The sequence below is a fragment of the Salvelinus alpinus genome, chromosome 9 (genome assembly GCF_045679555.1).
Source record: "Salvelinus alpinus chromosome 9, SLU_Salpinus.1, whole genome shotgun sequence".
NCBI classification, from domain to species: Eukaryota; Metazoa; Chordata; class Actinopteri; order Salmoniformes; family Salmonidae; genus Salvelinus; species Salvelinus alpinus.
Genome location: NC_092094.1, coordinates 15157450 through 15175885, shown reverse-complemented (window position 1 = coordinate 15175885; position 18436 = coordinate 15157450). Strand labels below are relative to the sequence as shown.

Genomic DNA, 18436 nt, shown 5'->3' with positions numbered 1-18436 from the left:
CTCAGGCCGCAGATCTAGATTACAAGCCTATAGGTCTTTGGGCCTATATTTAATAAAAACGTTTAGGCTATGAGGTAAAAATTGCAGGAAAATATAAGCTGTAAAAAAAAGATGTATATCCTGGATATTTTAGCTGACATTATGCACTTGGAATATTTGATTTAATTATATAATTATACAAAACAGTGAATGATATAGGCTACTGTATCTATGGTGCATTCTTAGGCATACGTTATCCCAATAGGCGAAACTGTTACTCTGACTGTCAGCATGTTAATATAATTCATGACAACACAACATGAAGACCATCCTTCATCAGGTTATGTTATTCACACATCCACCGATTCCACACAGTCATAGGAAGGGTAATAGGTAGCCTAGGTTGTAAGTCTTGGCACGGTGGGTTTAGGCAGAAATAGGACACAGCCTTGGCTACACTTGTCCCCACCACAAATATTTTTGTCACTCTTTAGCCACCGCGCAACGCACCTCCTTTCAAATTGAGAACGCATTCTCATCTGGAATACGCCTAGGGTCCACGCCTACTGCCCTTAACCAACCTGCGCTCCCCGAAATGCCATGGACCGGTCTAGTCTAGACTAGTCTCATCCGCGGAGACACATTTTTCTCTCGCGTGTTTTTACAGTTTGATGGCTACAGTCGTATGCGATATTTGCATTCAGCAGCGTAGTAGTTAAAGTGGTACCGAATGCGTTATTTTATGTTCTGTGTGTTGCCCTCACTCCAGCAGACCGCTACAGTAGGAAGATGGCGTCGGAGGGAGCGAGCGGGGAACAGCGTCCTCCGATACAAACACTGGCAACAACAGTGCTTGAAAGTGTCGAAGCGGTAAGACCTTTTTATATTATAGCCAGGTCTATATGTTTCTATATTTGCATGATTCGTTTTGGAATAAAGGCACCGGGCACAGGATTAATGAATACAGAAAGACGGTGCATTTCTCTATGAACCTGAGTGTTCATCTTGAAGCAACAGCAATATGTTATTCTTGTGACAATGTAGCGAACAGCAAAACAAAGGTTCTCAGATTTTTTCCCAAAATAGACTATATACATATGATCCAAGTCTGTTATGAGAATTAAAATCAAAGGAATTGGGTTAATATATTTCTCACACCTCAAAAAGCTCAGTCTGTTGGCACGGCCGATATGGGGAAGCGTAGTTGGCTATAAAGCACTGATTTGCGGTGTTGTAATACAGTTGTTACAATGTGGTTGCAACTGTGGTTTCAATGTGTAGGCTACTTACATTTGAAACACAATTTAGGCTATAGGTTTGCGCTGGCTCGTCTTCTGAATAGGCTACGAGATAGGGCGCTGCTTTTGAGATGGCTGTTCAATGCACAATGCTGTAATTCTTCTCTATACATCAACGCTCTAAGGTGAAACAAAATACGTTAATGGTTGGTTTGTGCTTTGTGTCATTGTGGCTTTAATGTGAATATATTGTTATCTGATGTAGCCTACATGCAAATTAGCGTTTGAAAAATATTGCCTTTATGGTTAGAAAAGAAAGAAGGCCTATATATAGGCTATCCTATGAGGACCCCCAAACCAAACCACTACAATCCAATATTCAGCAGCACTTGTCTGAACATAAAGCATAGGCTATTTGCAGTCAAAAAAACTTTTCCGTATTCTGTAGGCCTACTAATACTTTAGATTTGACCTGTGACCAATAGAACAGTATTAGAAATGTTGAATCTTAGTGAAAGTGTTTGTTTGTCTGCAGTCTCCTGACTAATCAGGCTGAGTTGCACTTGTTTACACTCATCTATCTGGGACTTCTCACACTGGCCCCTCGTCTCGCAGACAGGCAGGTTACAACATATGTGCCAGGGCAACAGCTTGCTACCCCTCTGTGCAAATTAATCAATATTTGCACCGCGGGAGGGGTCCGTGGAACCTTTCCCTGGTCGTGGTATGCTTGGATGGTTCCATGTGCTCTGTTCAGTCAGACCATTGCTGTCTATCGACCAGTCAGTCAATTCATGCAGAATAGGCACTGGGCTGGCCAGTCTCCAATTAGCCACTTGATTTTACCATGAACTAAGCCTATTCTATATATGTTTATATGTAATTGAGCATTTCTAAAGCATTTGCATATTCTTATAGGGCACAGGAAATACAATAACTGTTCTGGGTTTGAGGTTCAAAGGCTATTGAAAATATTGACTGGAAGATCCCCTTGGGGTGGGGGGAGCGAGACAGGCAGGTAGCTGTTGAAATGGGGAGAAGAGAAGAGATGTGGGTGGTGGTAGAAGAACAAGGGTCGTTCCACCTCAAAAAGCACAAGAAAGAGGAGTTTCCACACCTACCATCTCAGATTGTTCTGAAATCGGTTGTGTTGTTAGTTGTACTTTTTGTTGTTGTTGATTGCACCAAAATTGGCCATTTTAATTTATAGGATTTAGATAATATTCAATAAATATAGTACCCAACATCCGATTTGGACCAAACTTCTTCCTACCAATGAGTAAGACAAAAAAATTAAACCCACCTACGGACACCCCACACCAATCAAATCAAATCACATTTTATTTGTCACATGCACCAAATACAACAGGTGTAGACCTTACAGTGAAATGCTTACTTACAAGCCCCTAACCAACAATTCAGTTTTAAGAAAATGCCCCAAAAAAGTAATAGATAGGAATAACAAATAATTAACGAGCAGGAGTAAATAACAATAGCGGGGCTATATACAGGGGGTACCGGTACAGAGTCAATGTGTCAATGTGCGGGGGCACCGGTGTCGAGGTAATTTAGGTAATTATTTACATGTAGGTAGAGTTATTAAAGTGGCTATGCAAAGATAATAACAGAGAGTAGCAGCAGCGTGGGGGGGGGGGGGGGGGGGGCAATACAGAATCAGTTCTATGTTTCACAAGTAGTATGAAGATGTGGTTTGGAGTATTGATTCTCTGTACTATGTAATGTAATTGTACCCCTGCACAAATCTACTCTGTACTGGTACCCCGTGTATATAGCCAAGTTATCATTTCTCATTGTGTATTTATTCCTTGTGTTATTATTTTTATATTATTTCTCTTTTTTTCTGTATTGTTGGGAAGGGCCCGCAAGTAAGCATTTCACTGTTAGTCTACACCTGTTGTTTACAAAGCATGTGACAAATAAAATTAGATTTGATTTGATTTGCTGTTCCTGCTATCCCATCTCACCATTTTATCAATTTTACTGGTCTCTTGTGTTTATTACATATTATACAACGGGTGGGTCTAATCCTGAATACTGATTGGTTATAACCGCATTCCAGACGGTGTCTATTCCACCAGTTGCCACCGGCTAAATCTATGACGTTAAAATGCCTATTTACTCTGTTCCATCTGACTGCGCAATCCACTGTCTCATCAGCCCAGCCAGGCAATTTATAAATTTGATATCCACTATAAAAAGCATCTTGACATTATCTCACATTTCTTTTAGACTAACATCTAGTTTTCAACAGTGGAGATTTGAATAAACCTTTGAATAAACCTCTGTCTCTCCGACATTTACAACATTGTTTCAATATTCAAATTCAATCTCCTGCTGTCCCATAGTAATGAACGTGTCGGGAGTCAGGATGAGACAGACAGGCAGCGTTTCTCAGCCAGTCGAAATCATGAATCAGCTGGCATAATTTGAATGGATATATACAAAAAAACATTTATTGAAAGAAGGTAAAACGAAACGCAGCTAATTTGCAGTCTTTCCAGCTTTTCAGTTCTGCTACCGCACGGGAAGCGGGACCGGAGCGCCAAGTCTTGGTCCAAGACACTTTTAAACAGATTCTACCCCGAAGCCATAAGACTCCAGAACATCTAATCAAATGGCTACCCAGCCTATTTGCATTGCCCCCTGCCCCCCGTCTTTACACCGCTGCTACTCTCTGTTGTTGTCATCTATGCATACTCACTTCAATATCTCTACCTACGTGTACATACTACCTCAACTAACCGGTGCCCCCGCACATTGACTCTGTACCTGTACCCCCCTGTATATAGTCTCGCTATTGTTGTTTTACTGCTGCGCTTTAATTACTTGTTACTTTTATCTCTTATTCTTGTCCGTATTTTAACAAACTTCATTGTTGGTTGGGGGCTCGTAAGTAAGCATTTCACTGTTGTAATCGGCGCATGTGACTAATAAGATTTGATTTGAGTTTGAAGTGATTTTGTTACTGTAGCTGTGTTGTTGGCTAGCTCCTCTGAACAACAGTGTCCTGACAAGTGAGCACATTTTCTATGCCAGGCAAAATTGCACCTCATTAGCTCATTGTTATGGATGTATCCAAATAAATGTCACTAGAAAACAGCTTAAACATATGCAAATTAAGCTACTTTGCTGTTATTCTGGCTGCACTTTTTGGCGTGACTGTAAGTTAGCCATAGTTGGCTATCTAGCAAGCAAGGGATAAGAACGTTGCCAGGCAGCATGGCAATGGAACATTTAGATCGAACGACTGGATCACGTCCATTGATACAGAACAAAAAGACTGAACGACTGGCGTCTCTAGCAACCCTAGATTTGGGTCGGGACTATGTCTTGTGGAAGGATGAAATAGTATGAATAAATTAATCCAAATAACGTTTTTTAATGAAAATATGTCAATCATTATTTGAATATGTTGGTAACCCGTTGTATAAAAGTGATAATGCACTCGAAGCCGGTGTTAGGAGGATATATTGGCACAGTTTTCCAGCCCTCGAATTTGTCTTGGGCCTAACAACACGCATGCCAATATATCCTCCAAACACCGGCTTCTCGGGCATTACCACTTAAGAGTGCAACATTTCCTTTGCAACTTTGGGTCGAAAACCAATACATTTGGCACATGATGAAAGTAAATTGTGTGATCGCCCTCACAATTCAAGTCCTCACAATTCAAATTAGTAGACAATTAGTAGGCAATTAGTAGGCATTGCCTTCTCATAATTGGTTTAAATCACATGATGTACACCGATGATTTCATTGGAAACACTTATATTCCTCTATCTAACATAGAAATGTGCAATTTTCACATAAACTCAGCAAAAAAAGAAACGTCCCTTTTTCAGGACCCTGTTTTTCGAAGATAATTCGTAAAAGCCAAATAACTTCACAGATCTTCATTGTAAATGCTTTAAACACTGTTTCCCATGCTTGTTCAATGAACCATAAACAATGAATGAACATGCACCAGTGGAACGGTCGTTAAGACACTAACAGCTTAAAGACGGTAGGCAATTAAGGTCACAGTTATGAAAACTTAGGACACTAAAGAGGGTTAGGGTTCTGCCATGGCCAGCGAAGAGCCCAGATCTCAATCCCATTGAGCACGTCTGGGACCTGTTGGATCAGAGGGTGAGGGCTAGGGCCATTCCCGCCCAGAAATGTCCGGGAACTTGCAGGTGCCTTGGTGGAAGAGTGGGCTAACATCTCACAGAAAGAACTGGCAGTACTTAATGCAGCTGGTGGCCACACCAGATACTGACTGTTACTTTTGATTTTGGTGAACAAGCAAACCATTGGGCTACTGCAGTTATAATGGTTTCCATGTTATTGTCTTCAATAGTAAAAGTCCCAACACACACTGTATAGTGTTTTACAATGGTAATGGTATTGGGTTGGGTTTAATGGTAAATATCATAATATATACTGTATATAGAGCTGATTCATGATATTTATTTTTGTTGAAAAACACAATACTGCCATGCAATGTATTGTTTTGTTAGGGTAGTCCCTAGCCCATTTCTCCATCAAAGTTTTGGGCTTGTAGGAAAAGTCAAAGTGATAGCCCTCTCAGAGAGCTGCCACTTGTTGGACTATTCAAGGGGAGTTGGGTTGAAGTATTAGGTTGCTAAGAGACGGATAAACTTAATTGCTTTCATGGAGGACTAACTTGACTTGTGAGGATGACTGCACAGTTTATTTTCATCATGAGCTAAATCTATTGGTTTTCTACCCAAAGTAGCACACTAAAATGGATAATAGAGTGTGGCGGTATAGCAGGAACAGAGGCATCCAGTGGTCAAAATCGGGTACTTCCACACTTCTTTATGGTAAATAATGCAAGCAACTTCAATGACAAATTTCTCTGAACAGGGCGAAAAAAACATCACCAGATTCACAGGGAATATATTACATAGTATGAAGAAGCAATACTCCAAGCCACAGCTTTATACTATACTTGTCAAACATAGAGAGCTGATACTGTATATTGGTTGCTGGGGTGGGATTGGTGTGGGGTGTGGAGGGTCCGTTGGTGGTTTTTGACAAAAAATGTCTTACTCATTGGTAGGAAGATGTTTGGTACAAATCTGATGTTGGGTAATATATTTATTGAATAGGATCTGAATCCTATAAATTAAAATGGCCAATTTGGGTGTAATTAATTAGCTTAAATTTCAACAAAATGATGTTTCAGGAATGCCAATCTTAACTGTTTCCAACTACAGGAACGATTTCAGAACAATCTGAGATGGTGGGTGTCATGGCTTGCTGAAATGACATGAAATGACTCAGAAGGCAAGAAAAGCAAGAGAAAGTAAGAAAGTAATGGAAGGGGGCAGAAAGAAAGCAAGAGAGAGATGTAAGGAAGGAGGCCAGAGATAGAGCAGAGTGCGAGAAGGAGAGGGGGAGGGGGTATGTACACCGGAGACGTTTCTAAATTGGTCTTAATTTCAGTGATTCAGCTGGCATAGCTCAGAGTACCGTGTCAGCCAAGCCAGCCAGCCCGCCAGCCCAGCTCTACTGAGCGCGATCAGTGCACACTGCACTCCTTCCCTTGCTTTAACGGCCCGCAGGCTAGTTTACACTCAGCGTTCAGCTGAACAGGTGCCTCGAGGACAGCACATCAACCAACCATCCGTCCTCTCCAGTAATATGGGTCAGATCTTTTGACCTGTTTGGGCTAGAAGCAAGCCGTTTTCTCTGTAGTAATGGTGCAACCATGATGCTAACGAATATGCACTCTCCTTTTTCTCTAGGGACTCGGAAACAATGGTACAGCGAAGCCTTATCATTACAACAATTATTATCTGTAATAATTTTTTCTATGCTCATTGTGCTCCCAAAGTACAACTCCTGGTGGCACAGCAAAATATTTAGTGGCATTATAGAGTCCTGCCTGCAGCACCCTCTTTTGTTGGCCCTCGGTCAGGGAGTTTCTTTTCTGAAGGGCCCTTGAGGACCGGTTCACTTGGTTTAGAGAGGGGTCAGAGGTTGATGAATGGTGGTGGTAGGGCCACACTGGTCAGCGATACTGGTATCGTCACAGCCCTAGTTTCTAAGCATATGCAGTAACATTTTCCAATGTAACAAAAACACTTGAGGCCTTAAAGCTTGAAGCTGGTCTTCAGTCTTGTCCTCTTCAGTGTGTCCCAATGGGAAGTGACATAGTCCTGATTAACTCCAGTACAGTGAGGAGTTAGCTGAATACTAGCCAGGCTCCTGCCCTTTGCAGGCAGCACAGCACACCACGTCTGCTTCCCAAATGACCCCCTATTCCTTATGTAGTGAACTACTAGGGCCCTGGTCAAAAGTAGTGCACTATATAGGGAATAGGCTACCATTTGGAACTTAACTCACGGCTCTTGGAACAAATTAGCCTTAGCTTCCCTCACCTGCTCACTGTGCAGAAATGCAGGAGGGAGAAATGCCACCCGAGTACATTGACGAAGACCGGAGGCCCACATGACAGAAGCCCGTACAGGCTTTGGTTGGGATAGTGTCATGCAAGCCTTCGAAGACTTTCAATTCTCCAAATGGCTCACTGGCAGCAGCACAGCAGGGGGAGAATGGTGCGTAGGGGTTGGGAATTAATTTGAAAGCTTGAAACAGAGTGAATCAATCGCTGGATTCTTCACTTTTAACCCCATCCTGGCTTGGTTGGGGCTGTTCTGAAGGAAATAGATTGCCATACTTTCTAAGGGCTTCAATCTTACTGGTTTACTTGCTTGCACGACTAAAATTATTTTACAGATCTATATTAGACTAAATAAAACCTGTATACATTTTTGGCCTATAATTTACACAAAAGTTGACATACCGGTATCTCAAGCCATTAGAGTCTTACGATGTCTTGTCATCCAGACACAGTATTTGAACGCCTAGTATTTAGGAACACTTTGAACTCCAGCAGCCTGCTGAAAGACCAGGCTGGTTTCATAGGTTATATATTCTGTCTGTGATTTAATGGATCTTTATGAAGGAGGCTGCTGGATCGATGATGAACATGGCAGGGATTCAGAATTATGATAGACAATCACGTATCTGTGGCAGGGTGATTGAATGTCACCATATTGAACAGGTACAAACGCATCTACCTTAGCAGAGATAAAATAGAACGCTTGTGACTAGAGGCTAGGAGTTCGTCTCTCCCTCCCTCTCCAGATTTTATTTCCGTTTATTGTTTCATTGAACAAATAGCTGTGCAAAAACAAAAGCTCAGCTGAGTGCATCTCAGTGCATCTCTCAGCCTGTGAGGTTGCATCATTTTCATTGTACACCTATATGAATTTAGTTAAGCTCCCAATATCATCTTAAGTTGTGCAAGGAGGATGACAGACAAGTTAGTCTTATTCAATCAGAACAACGAGTCGTCAGTCTGTCATCTGTCAGTCAGTTTGATACTGTCGTCTCTATCATGGTGTCACGATCGTCTGTTGAAGGAAGAGTGGACCAAGGCGCAGCGTTGTAAGCGTACATACTTCTTTATTAACGATGTCGCCAACAAAACAATAAACCTCCAAACGAAACGTGACGCCAACGTAGTGCTCACAGGCAACTAAACATGGACAACTACCCACAAAACCAAAATGGAAAAATGGCAACCTAAATAGGATCCCCAATCAGAGACAACGATAAACAGCTGTCTCTGATTGGGAACCAATTCAGGCCACCATAAACCTACATTCCCCTAGACAATACAAAATCCCCATAGATAAACAAAAAACCCTAGACAAGACAAAACTAAACAAACCACCCATGTCACACCCTGACCTAACCAAATAATAAAGAAAACAAATATAACTAAAGTCAGGGCGTGACAGTACCCCCCCCCCCCAAAGGTGCGGACTCCCGGCCGCAAACCTAAACCTATACCGTATGGGAGGGTCTGGGTGGGCATTTCCCCCTTGGTGGCGGCTCTGGTGAGGGACGTAGACCCCGCTCCACCTCTGGCTTGGCCCACTTAGGTGGTGCCCACTTAGGTGGCGCCGCCGACCCCGGACTGGGGAGCGACTCTGGAGGCTCCGGACTGGAGGGCGACTCTGGAGGCTCCGGGCTGGAGGGCGACTCTGGAGGCCGTCTCTGGAGGCTCCGGGCTGGAGGCCGTTGCTGGAGGCTCCGGACTGGAGACCCCCATTGGAGGCTTCGTGCCATGTCTCACCCCTAGAGGCTTCTTGCCATGGATCATCACTGGAGGCTTCTTGCCATGGATCATCACTGGAGGCTTCGTGCCATGGATCATCGCTGGAGGCTTCGTGCCATGGATCATCACTGGAGGCTTCGTGCCATGGATCACCACTGGAGGCTTCTTGCCATGGATCATCACTGGAGGATTCGTGCCATGGATCCTCACTGGAGGCTTCGTGCCATGGATCATCACTGGAGGCTTCTTGCCATGGATCATCACTGGAGGCTTCTTGCCATTGGATCATCACTGGAGGCTTCGTGCCATGGATCATCGCTGGAGGCTTCGTGCCATGGATCATCACTGGAGGCTTCGTGCCATGGATCACCACTGGAGTGGAGAGACACACAGGAGGCCTGGCTCTGGGAGCAGGCACAGGACTCACCAGGCTGGGGAGACATGCAGGAGGGTTAGGGCTTAGCACAGGCACAGGACTCACCAGGCTGGGGAGACATGCAGGAGGCCTCTTCCTTAGCCGAGGCACTGGATGCACTGGGCTGTGGAGGCGCATCGGCGGCCTCGAGCGCAGAGCTAGCACAACTCGTCCTGGCTGGATCCCCCCTGTAGCCCGGCAAGTGCGGGGAGTTGGAACAGGCCGCACTGGGCTGTGTTGGCGAACCGGTGACACCGTGCGTAGGGCTGGCGCAGGATAACCCGGGCCGAGGAGACGCACTGGAGGCCAGATGCGCTGAGCCGGCACCATCCCTCCTGGCTCGATGCCCACTCTAGCCCGGCCGATGCGAGGAGCTGCGATGTAGCACACCGGGCTATGAGTGCGCACTGGGGACACCGTGCGCGTCACCGCATAACACGGTGCCTGCCCAGTCACTCTCTCCCCACGGCAAACACAAGGAGTTGGCTCAGGTCTATGACCTGACTCCGCCAATCTCCCCGTGTGCCTCCCCCAAAAAAGATTCTGGGGCTGCCTCTCGTGCACGCCTCCTCGTAGCGTCGCCGCTCCGCCTTAGCTGCCTCCAGCTCCTCTTTAGGACGGCGATATTCTCCCGTCTGTACCCAGGGTCCCTTGCCGTCCAGGATTTCCTCCCATGCCCAACTCTCCCGGTAACCACGCTGCTTAGTCCTCTTTTGGTGGGTAGTTCTGTCATGATCGTCTGTTGAAGGAAGAGTGGACCAAAGTGCAGCGTTGTGAGCGTACATACTTCTTTATTAACGATGTCGCCAACAAAACAATAAACCTCCAAACGAAACGTAGACAAGACAAAAAACCCTAGACAAGACAAAAACTAAACAAACCACCCTTGTCACACCCTGACCTAACCAAATAATAAAGAAAACGAAAACAAATATAACTAAAGTCAGAGCGTGACACATGGAATGTAGACTAACCAGGAGCAGCCACCGTTCCAATGTTCTCTCTCCTCGCCAAACACTCTACTGGTAAACCCAGGAATGTATAGCCATCCATTTCTCAGAGAGGTTGGAAAAGCTTTTCATTGATTGATGACGCAAAAGCAGAAAGTGGTCTGGTCACTCACAATTACCACTATCCTCCTTCCCAATTACCACTATCCTCCTTCCCAATTACCACTATCCTCCTTCCCAATTACCACTATCCTCCTTCCCAATTACCACTATCCTCCTTCCCAATTACCACTATCCTCCTTCCCAATTACCACTATCCTCCTTCCCAATTACCACTATCCTCCTTCCCAATTACCACTATCCTCCTTCCCAATTACCACTATCCTCCTTCCCAATTACCACTATCCTCCTTCCCAATTACCACTATCCTCCTTCCCAATTACCACTATCCTCCTTCCCAATTCGTCCGTCCGTTGTCCCTGCGGGTCCAAATGGGTCTGGTCACTCACAATTACCACTATCCTCCTTCCCAATTCGTCCGTCCGTTGTCCCTGCGGGTCCAAATGGGTCTGGTCACTCACAATTACCACTATCCTCCTTCCCAATTCGTCCGTCCGTTGTCCCTGCGGGTCCAAATGGCCAAATCAGCTTTTAATGATGTGAATAAATGTAGTTCGACCTTAATGGCCTCAATGTACAGCCAGACATTCAGCTTCATTATAACAAACCTTAATGAGACCCATCTGAGGAGTGTTGTTAGTCATCATGCACATTTCTAACTCTACTGTTTTGTTGCTGTTGATGCAGTTTGCAGTAAGTTGGTGCTCTGAAGTTTCATGTCCTTCTTTGCCAAAACCTTTGTCATTTCCCTTGGATTTGATTACAAAAATGTATATTTATGAGTATTTTCAAAGAAGAGATTATAATGTTGTCTGGAGAAAAATGTGTGTATCAGTTACAATTAAAAATACTTTTTTAATACATCTCTCACTGTTAATATGTGATAAGTAAGATTTATTTATTTGTGTGTGTTGTAGAAATGTGAGTTTAACATGGATAATCTGAGCAAGCCGGAGCTCCTGACCCTGCTCAGCATCATGGAGGGGGAGCTGGAGGCCCGGGACCTGGTCATAGAAGCCCTGAGGGTGAGTCTGGATCTCACACACACACACACACACACACACACACACACACACACACACACACACACACACACACACACACACACACACACACACACACACACACACACACACACACACACACACACACACACACACACATTCAGCATCTACTACAGTGTTTACTTGTGTGAGATATGGTTGATAGTTGTGTACACATATTGTTGTCTTGGACTCAGTTCTCTGTGTTTTGAACTACGTGGCTCTAACACAGTTCTGTCATGTTTATACTAGAAATGGTATTGTGGCCGTGTGGCATTACTCAGACAGGGCTTGTAGCTCAGTGAGCTGTCATCCCACTGTAGTAAACATGTAATGAGTGTTGAACTAAGCAGACCTGCAGGTGTGCTACTCACTACGTTCTCAACGTGGATGAGATTTCAGATCATGGCATGTAGAGAATGTGGACGAGGTTATGTGAACAGATGAGGTTTTACATTGTGGATGACAAGGTTACTGTATGTGGATGGATGAGGGATGAGGGATGAGGTTGTGGTACAGATGAGGTTTTACATTGTGGATGACAAGGTTACTGTATGTGGATGGATGAGGGATGAGGTTGTGGTACAGATGAGGTTTTACATTGTGGATGACAAGGTTACTGTATGTGGATGGATGAGGGATGAGGTTGTGGTACAGATGTGATCGATGATGTGGTTAAAGTGGAGCCAGTTTGCATTGGGGTTACTAGGTGTCCTCCTCGGGGCTAAGTAGCAAGTTATTTCTGAAACAACCTTTCAAGACTCTCGCTCTCTTTCTTTCTCTCTCTCTCTCTCTCTCTCTCTCTCTCTCTCTCTCTCTCTCTCTCTCTCTCTCTCTCTCTCTCTCTCTCTCTCTCTCTCTCTCTCTCTCTCTCTCTCGCTCTCTCTCTCGCTCTGTCTCTCTCGCTCTGTCTCTCTCGCTCTGTCTCTTGCTCTGTCTCTCTCGCTCTTGCTCTCTCGCTCATTCTCTCTCTCTCTCGCTCTCTTGCTCTCTCTCTCTCACTCTCTCGCTCTTGCTCTCTCTCTCTCTCGCTCTCTCGCTCTTGCTCTCTCTCTCTCTCGCTCTCTCGCTCTCTCTCTCTCTCTCTCTCTCTCTCTCTCTCTCTCTCTCTCTCTCTCTCTCTCTCTCTCTCTCTCTCTCTCTCTCTCTCTCTCTCTCTCTCTCTCTCTCTCGCTCTCTCTCGATCTGTCTCTCTTGCTCTCTCTCTCACGCGCTCTCTGTCTAACTCTCTCTCTTGCTCTCTCTCGCTCTCTCTCTCTTTCCCTCTCTCGCTCTCTCTCTCGCTATCTCTCGCTCTCTCTCTCTCTCACACTCTCTCGCTCTCTCACTGTCTCTCTCTCTCTCTCCCCCCTCTCGCTCTCCCTCCCTCACTCTCTCTTTCCTCTCTCTCTCTCTCTCTCTCTCTCTCTCTCTCTCTCTCTCTCTCTCTCTCTCTCTCTCTCTCTCTCTCTCCCTCTCTCTCTCTCTCTCTCTCTCTCTCTCTCTCTCTCTCTCTCTCTCTCTCTCTCTCTCTCTCTCTCTCTCTCTCTCTCTCTCTCTCTCCCTCTCTCTCTCCCCCCCTCTCTTTCTCCCCCTCTCGCTGTCTTTTCCTCTCTCTCTCTCTGTCTCTCTCTCTCTCTCTCTCTCTCTCTCTCTCTCTCTCTCTCTCTCTCTCTCTCTCTCTCTCTCCCTCTCTCTCTCTCTCTCTCTCTCTCTCTCTCTCCTCGCTCTCTCTCACTCTCTCTTTCCTCCTCTCTCTCTCTCTCTCTCTCTCTCTCTCTCTCTCTCTCTCTCTCTCCCCCTCTAGTTGTCTTTTCCTCTCTCTCTCCTCTCTCCCTCTCTCTCTCTCGCTCTCTCTCTCTCTCTCCCCCTCTCGCTGTCTTTTCCTCTCTCTCTCTCTCTCTCTGCTGTATTTAGGTCAGAATCAGCACCGGTGTGTTTTGCCTAGTGCTCCACTTTCAGCTGTCTTGTCCTCTTAAACTTTTTAATTGGTTTCTTAATGTGGGATAGTTGAGTAGTTCTGAGACCAGGGCTGTAGACAGGATAGAGGCCAATCTCTCTGTTTTCTCTTAGCCTCTGGAACATTACATTGAAATCTGCTCATTGTTCTCTATTCTCTAAAAATGTGCTTGTAGATATTGCCGTTTTTCTTTGATGTAGTCCGTTTTTGTCCTTATCGACCTGACTGGCATTGAACAGTGTTTTCTGTTTTTCTTCTCCTTGCTTCTCCTTGCTTCTCCTTGCTTGGCCTTAGAGCAGGGATCATCAACTAGATTCAGCCATGGGGCAATTTTTTATTGAGCAGATGGCCAGAACATAATGAAAAAATATATTTTTAGACTGCCAATTGACCACAAGAAGCCTAAACAAATATAATATTTGACTAAAACATACTAATTTCAAACCTTGATTACATTTGTGAATATTGTCCTGCGTAGGGTGCCGTCTTTCGGATGGGACGTTAAAACGGGTGTCCTGTCTCTGTGGTCATTCAAAATGCCATGGCGCTTATTATAGGAGTAGGGGTGTTCACCCCGGTGTCCTGGCTCAATTCCCAACCTGGCCACATTCCATCACGGCCATCTAATCATCCCCCTCATTCTTAATTGGCATATATCACTCCTCACCTCTCCACCTGATAGCTGATGTGTGGTGAGTGTTGTGGCACAGAAAGGTCTCCGTGCATCACCAAGGTGCAGCTCAATGGTGGTGGAGCAGCTGAGTTTCCCCCTAAAGAGCTTTGAGTGACTCAGTTGGTAGAAAAGTGCTAAATAAATCCAATCAATTATTATACATTTGTATTATTTGTGTACGATCACACGTCTCTCTATAATGCTGGTGAATACTTGGGAACAGATTTCCTGGTGTTTTGACAGTCTTTTATGCCCAACAATTACATTTTGTTTTGCTCAGAAAACTTGGGGGGCCAAGTTTCCGCCCGCAGGCCGCCAGTTGGGAAACCCTGCCTTAGAGGCTGTGCAGCTGTGCTTGGTTTGGATCTACATTATACTACACCCATCTCTCATTCCCTCTTTTTCTCTCCCTGTCCCTTTCATTCTCTCTCTCTCTCGCTCTCTCTCTCTCCCTATCCCTTTCATTCTCTCTCTCGCTCTCTCTCTCTCCCTATCCCTTTCATTCTCTTTCTCGCTCTCTCTCTCTCCCTATCCCTTTCATTCTCTCTCTCTCTCTCTCTCTCTCTCTCTCTCTCTCTCTCTCTCTCTCTCTCTCTCTCTCTCTCTCTCTCTCTCTCTCTCTCTCTCTCTCTCTCTCTCTCTCTCTCTCCCTATCCCTTTCATTCTCTCTCTCTCGCTCTCTCTCTCTCCCTATCCCTTTCATTCTCTCTCTCGCTCTCTCTCTCTCCCTATCCCTTTCATTCTCTCTCTCTCTCTCTCTCTCTCTCTCTCTCTCTCTCTCTCTCTCTCTCTCTCTCTCTCTCGCTCTCTCTCTCTCTCTCTCTCTCTCTCTCTCTCTCTCTCTCTCTCTCTCTCTCTCTCTCTCTCTCTCTCTCCCTATCCCTTTCATTCTCTCTCTCTCTCGCTCTCTCTCTCGCTCTCTCGCTCTCTCGCTCTCTCTCTCTCTCTCTCTCTCTCTCTCTCTCTCTCTCTCTCTCTCTCTCTCTCTCTCTCTCTCTCTCTCTTTCTCTCTGGCATCTTGCTAAAAAAAAGCCCTCTTTACTGCCGTTTTGACTGTACCAAACACAAAGACCCTGGTGTTCTCCCTGAGATAAGGTAGCTTAGCGGTTAGCAGCGTTGGGCCAGTAACTGAAAGGTCGCTGGTTTGAATCGCTGAGCCGGCAAGGTGGAAAAATCCGTTCTTCTCTTGAGCAAGGAGGTTAACCCCTAACAACAACTGTGCTGATGACGTTGATTAAAGCAGCGCATTTCTCTGATTCAGAGGCGTTGGGTTAAATGCGAAAGACACATTTTTTGAATGCATTCAGTTGTGCAACTGACTAGGTATCCCCCTTTCCCTATACAACTGACTAGGTATCCCCCTTTCCCTGATCACAGCAGTACGATTTGTGACCTGTTGCCACAAGAAAAGGGCAACCAGTGAAGAACAAACACCATTGTAAATACAACCCATATTTATGTTTATTTATTTTCCATTTTGTACTTTAACTATTTGCACATCCTTACAACACTGTATATATACACATAATATGACATTTTATGTCTTTATTCTTTTGGAACTTCTGTGAGTGTAATGTTTACTGTACATTTGTGTTGTTTATTTCACTTTTGGTTATTATCTACTTACGTCATGCCAAATGTAACATATGTTTCCTATGCCAATAAAGCCCTTAAATTGAATTTAATTGAGAGAGAGAGAGAGAGAGAGAAGAAAAATATGCTAAAAGGGAGGGGATATGGGAGAGAGAGAGGCCCACTTCCTCTTTTCAAGCAGGATGGATGGTGTGTCAGAGAGGATCAGGATAACAAAACCCCTCAAATCGCCAGAACGAACAGCGTAAAAAAGCTTCATCTGGAGAGCAGCTGGCTGCGGACTAGCACCATGGATATCAGACACATAGACAATACTTCTCTTCCAACTACGCTGCAGTACACCAGACGACCCAAACCTACACCCACTCTCTCTAATATCGTCACACATTTCGTACAGACCTCTGAAATGTTGTCCAGACAGATTACAGTGGTATCTGAGTTTGTTTGTGGCACTTGGGCGTTATTAATAGGCTTTGGTGGTGTCAATTAATTAGCGTGTGGCTAAAGCTGGCTGAGCCAGGCTATCAGGTTTCACCCCGGAGAATAGAAGGGGCCGTAAACAGATTATCCAAACGAGACCAGTCACATGATAAGTACAGCAGCAGCATAGCCCTCCCATTCTTATGGTGGCTGAGGCTCAGTCTGTCAGTGATCAGCTGTCAACAACCAGAGTTTTGTCCTAAAGTAGAGTAGGAACTGTTCAACCACTTGATCGAAGAGTGGATACATTTTGTTAAGATGTTTAAAAGGCACTGGCACATCTGAACTGTCTTTGTTGCAGGTGCAACAGTTGAATAAGATGAGTAAAGAGAAGAAACCCGCAGACTTTGTTGCAGGTGCAACAGTTGAATAAGATGAGTAAAGAGAAGAAACCCGCAGACTTTTGGACTTCTTCCATCGGCATGTCAGCCAGTGACCAAAAACGACATTAATCCAACACATTTCTGTAGAATCATTTTAGAGTCCTCCCTGTGTTACTTACTTTACTGATCAGTAACGACTGGATGGGTGAAAACTGTATGGTTGAGTACTTGATTTGACCCATGCAATCCGCTTAGATCAGTGATTATCTCACAGATTATCTTTACAGGCTAACTATCCCAACAGGGCACGGGTACAGCAGCCTAGGCCTATATTCATTCTGCCCACTGCTGACTTGGTTGGTTCATGGTCATGACGTAACCTTGCTCTCAACAACAGAGCTGCATGTGATCTCCTGTATGAGGGAGATGCTTTGGTACCCTTATCCTTAAGCCATTGTGTAGTCAGATGTTATGCATGGAATAACAGGATGCCCCAAGCAACTGTGGTTTCTTGTGTCACATTATATCTAATGATCTCTGCTATTTAAGGCCTGTTGCTGGGAATTGTTCCCACAATTCCTCTCTCTCTCTCTTTATGGACAGACTGGGTGTCTACAGCGGCAGGTCTACCCTGGTCTTAAGTTATTTTAACCCTCCTCTCTCCGCCACACATTAGCAAATTAGCATCTAACCATCCAACCACCCGACTCTGCTGTCTGCATAGCAACCAGACCCCCCTACTGCCTAGCAACAGAGCCCTCGTGAAGATTTTTGGATGGTGTTACACCCCTGCTGAGTGCTGACTGACATCGCCTCTTCTGATCGTAAAAGCTTTTGAATAGCCGACTACTCATTGTACCAGCTCCCCCCACATCAGAGGAAGTGGGATCACCCGTCACTCCACGTCCCTCGGGGGCTTATTTATTCTGACTGTGATAGGGGGGAGGATTTGAAGCCCTGTCAGGCTGAGAGACAGGTTAAGGCTGAGAGACAGGTTAGTCTCTGGAGACCATGGAGTTGAGAGCGCATGTCCAAGAGAGGCAGGCGGGCGTGGCCAGGCGGTCTCTCATCTGTCTGTTTGTGTCGTTTATCATGTCCATCTCCCTCCCCTCTCTCTTCCACTTTCTATCCATCTCCCTCCCCTCTCCCTTCCACTTTCTATCCATCTCCCTCCCCTCTCTCTTCCACTTTCTATCCATCTCCCTCTCCTCTCTCTTCCACTTTCTATCCATCTCCCTCTCCTCTCTCTTCCACTTTCTATCCATCTCCCTCTCCTCTCTCTTCCACTTTCTATCCATCTCCCTCTCCTCTCTCTTCCACTTTATATCCATCTCCCTCCCCTCTCCCTTCCACTTTCTATCCATCTCCCTCCCCTCTCTCTTCCACTTTCTATCCATCTCCCTCCCCTCTCTCTTCCACTTTCTATCCATCTCCCTCTCCTCTCTCTTCCACTTTCTATCAATCTCCCTCTCCTCTCTCTTCCACTTTCTATCCATCTCCCTCTCCTCTCTCTTCCACTTTCTAT

General features: G+C 45.2%; 1 pseudogene; it reads left to right on the top strand.

Moving 5' to 3' along the window:
• The first annotated feature begins 392 nt into the window (after nucleotides 1–392).
• The window catches only part of LOC139584680 (cortactin-binding protein 2-like), a 104438-nt pseudogene continuing 86394 nt past the window's right edge, over nucleotides 393–18436 (top strand).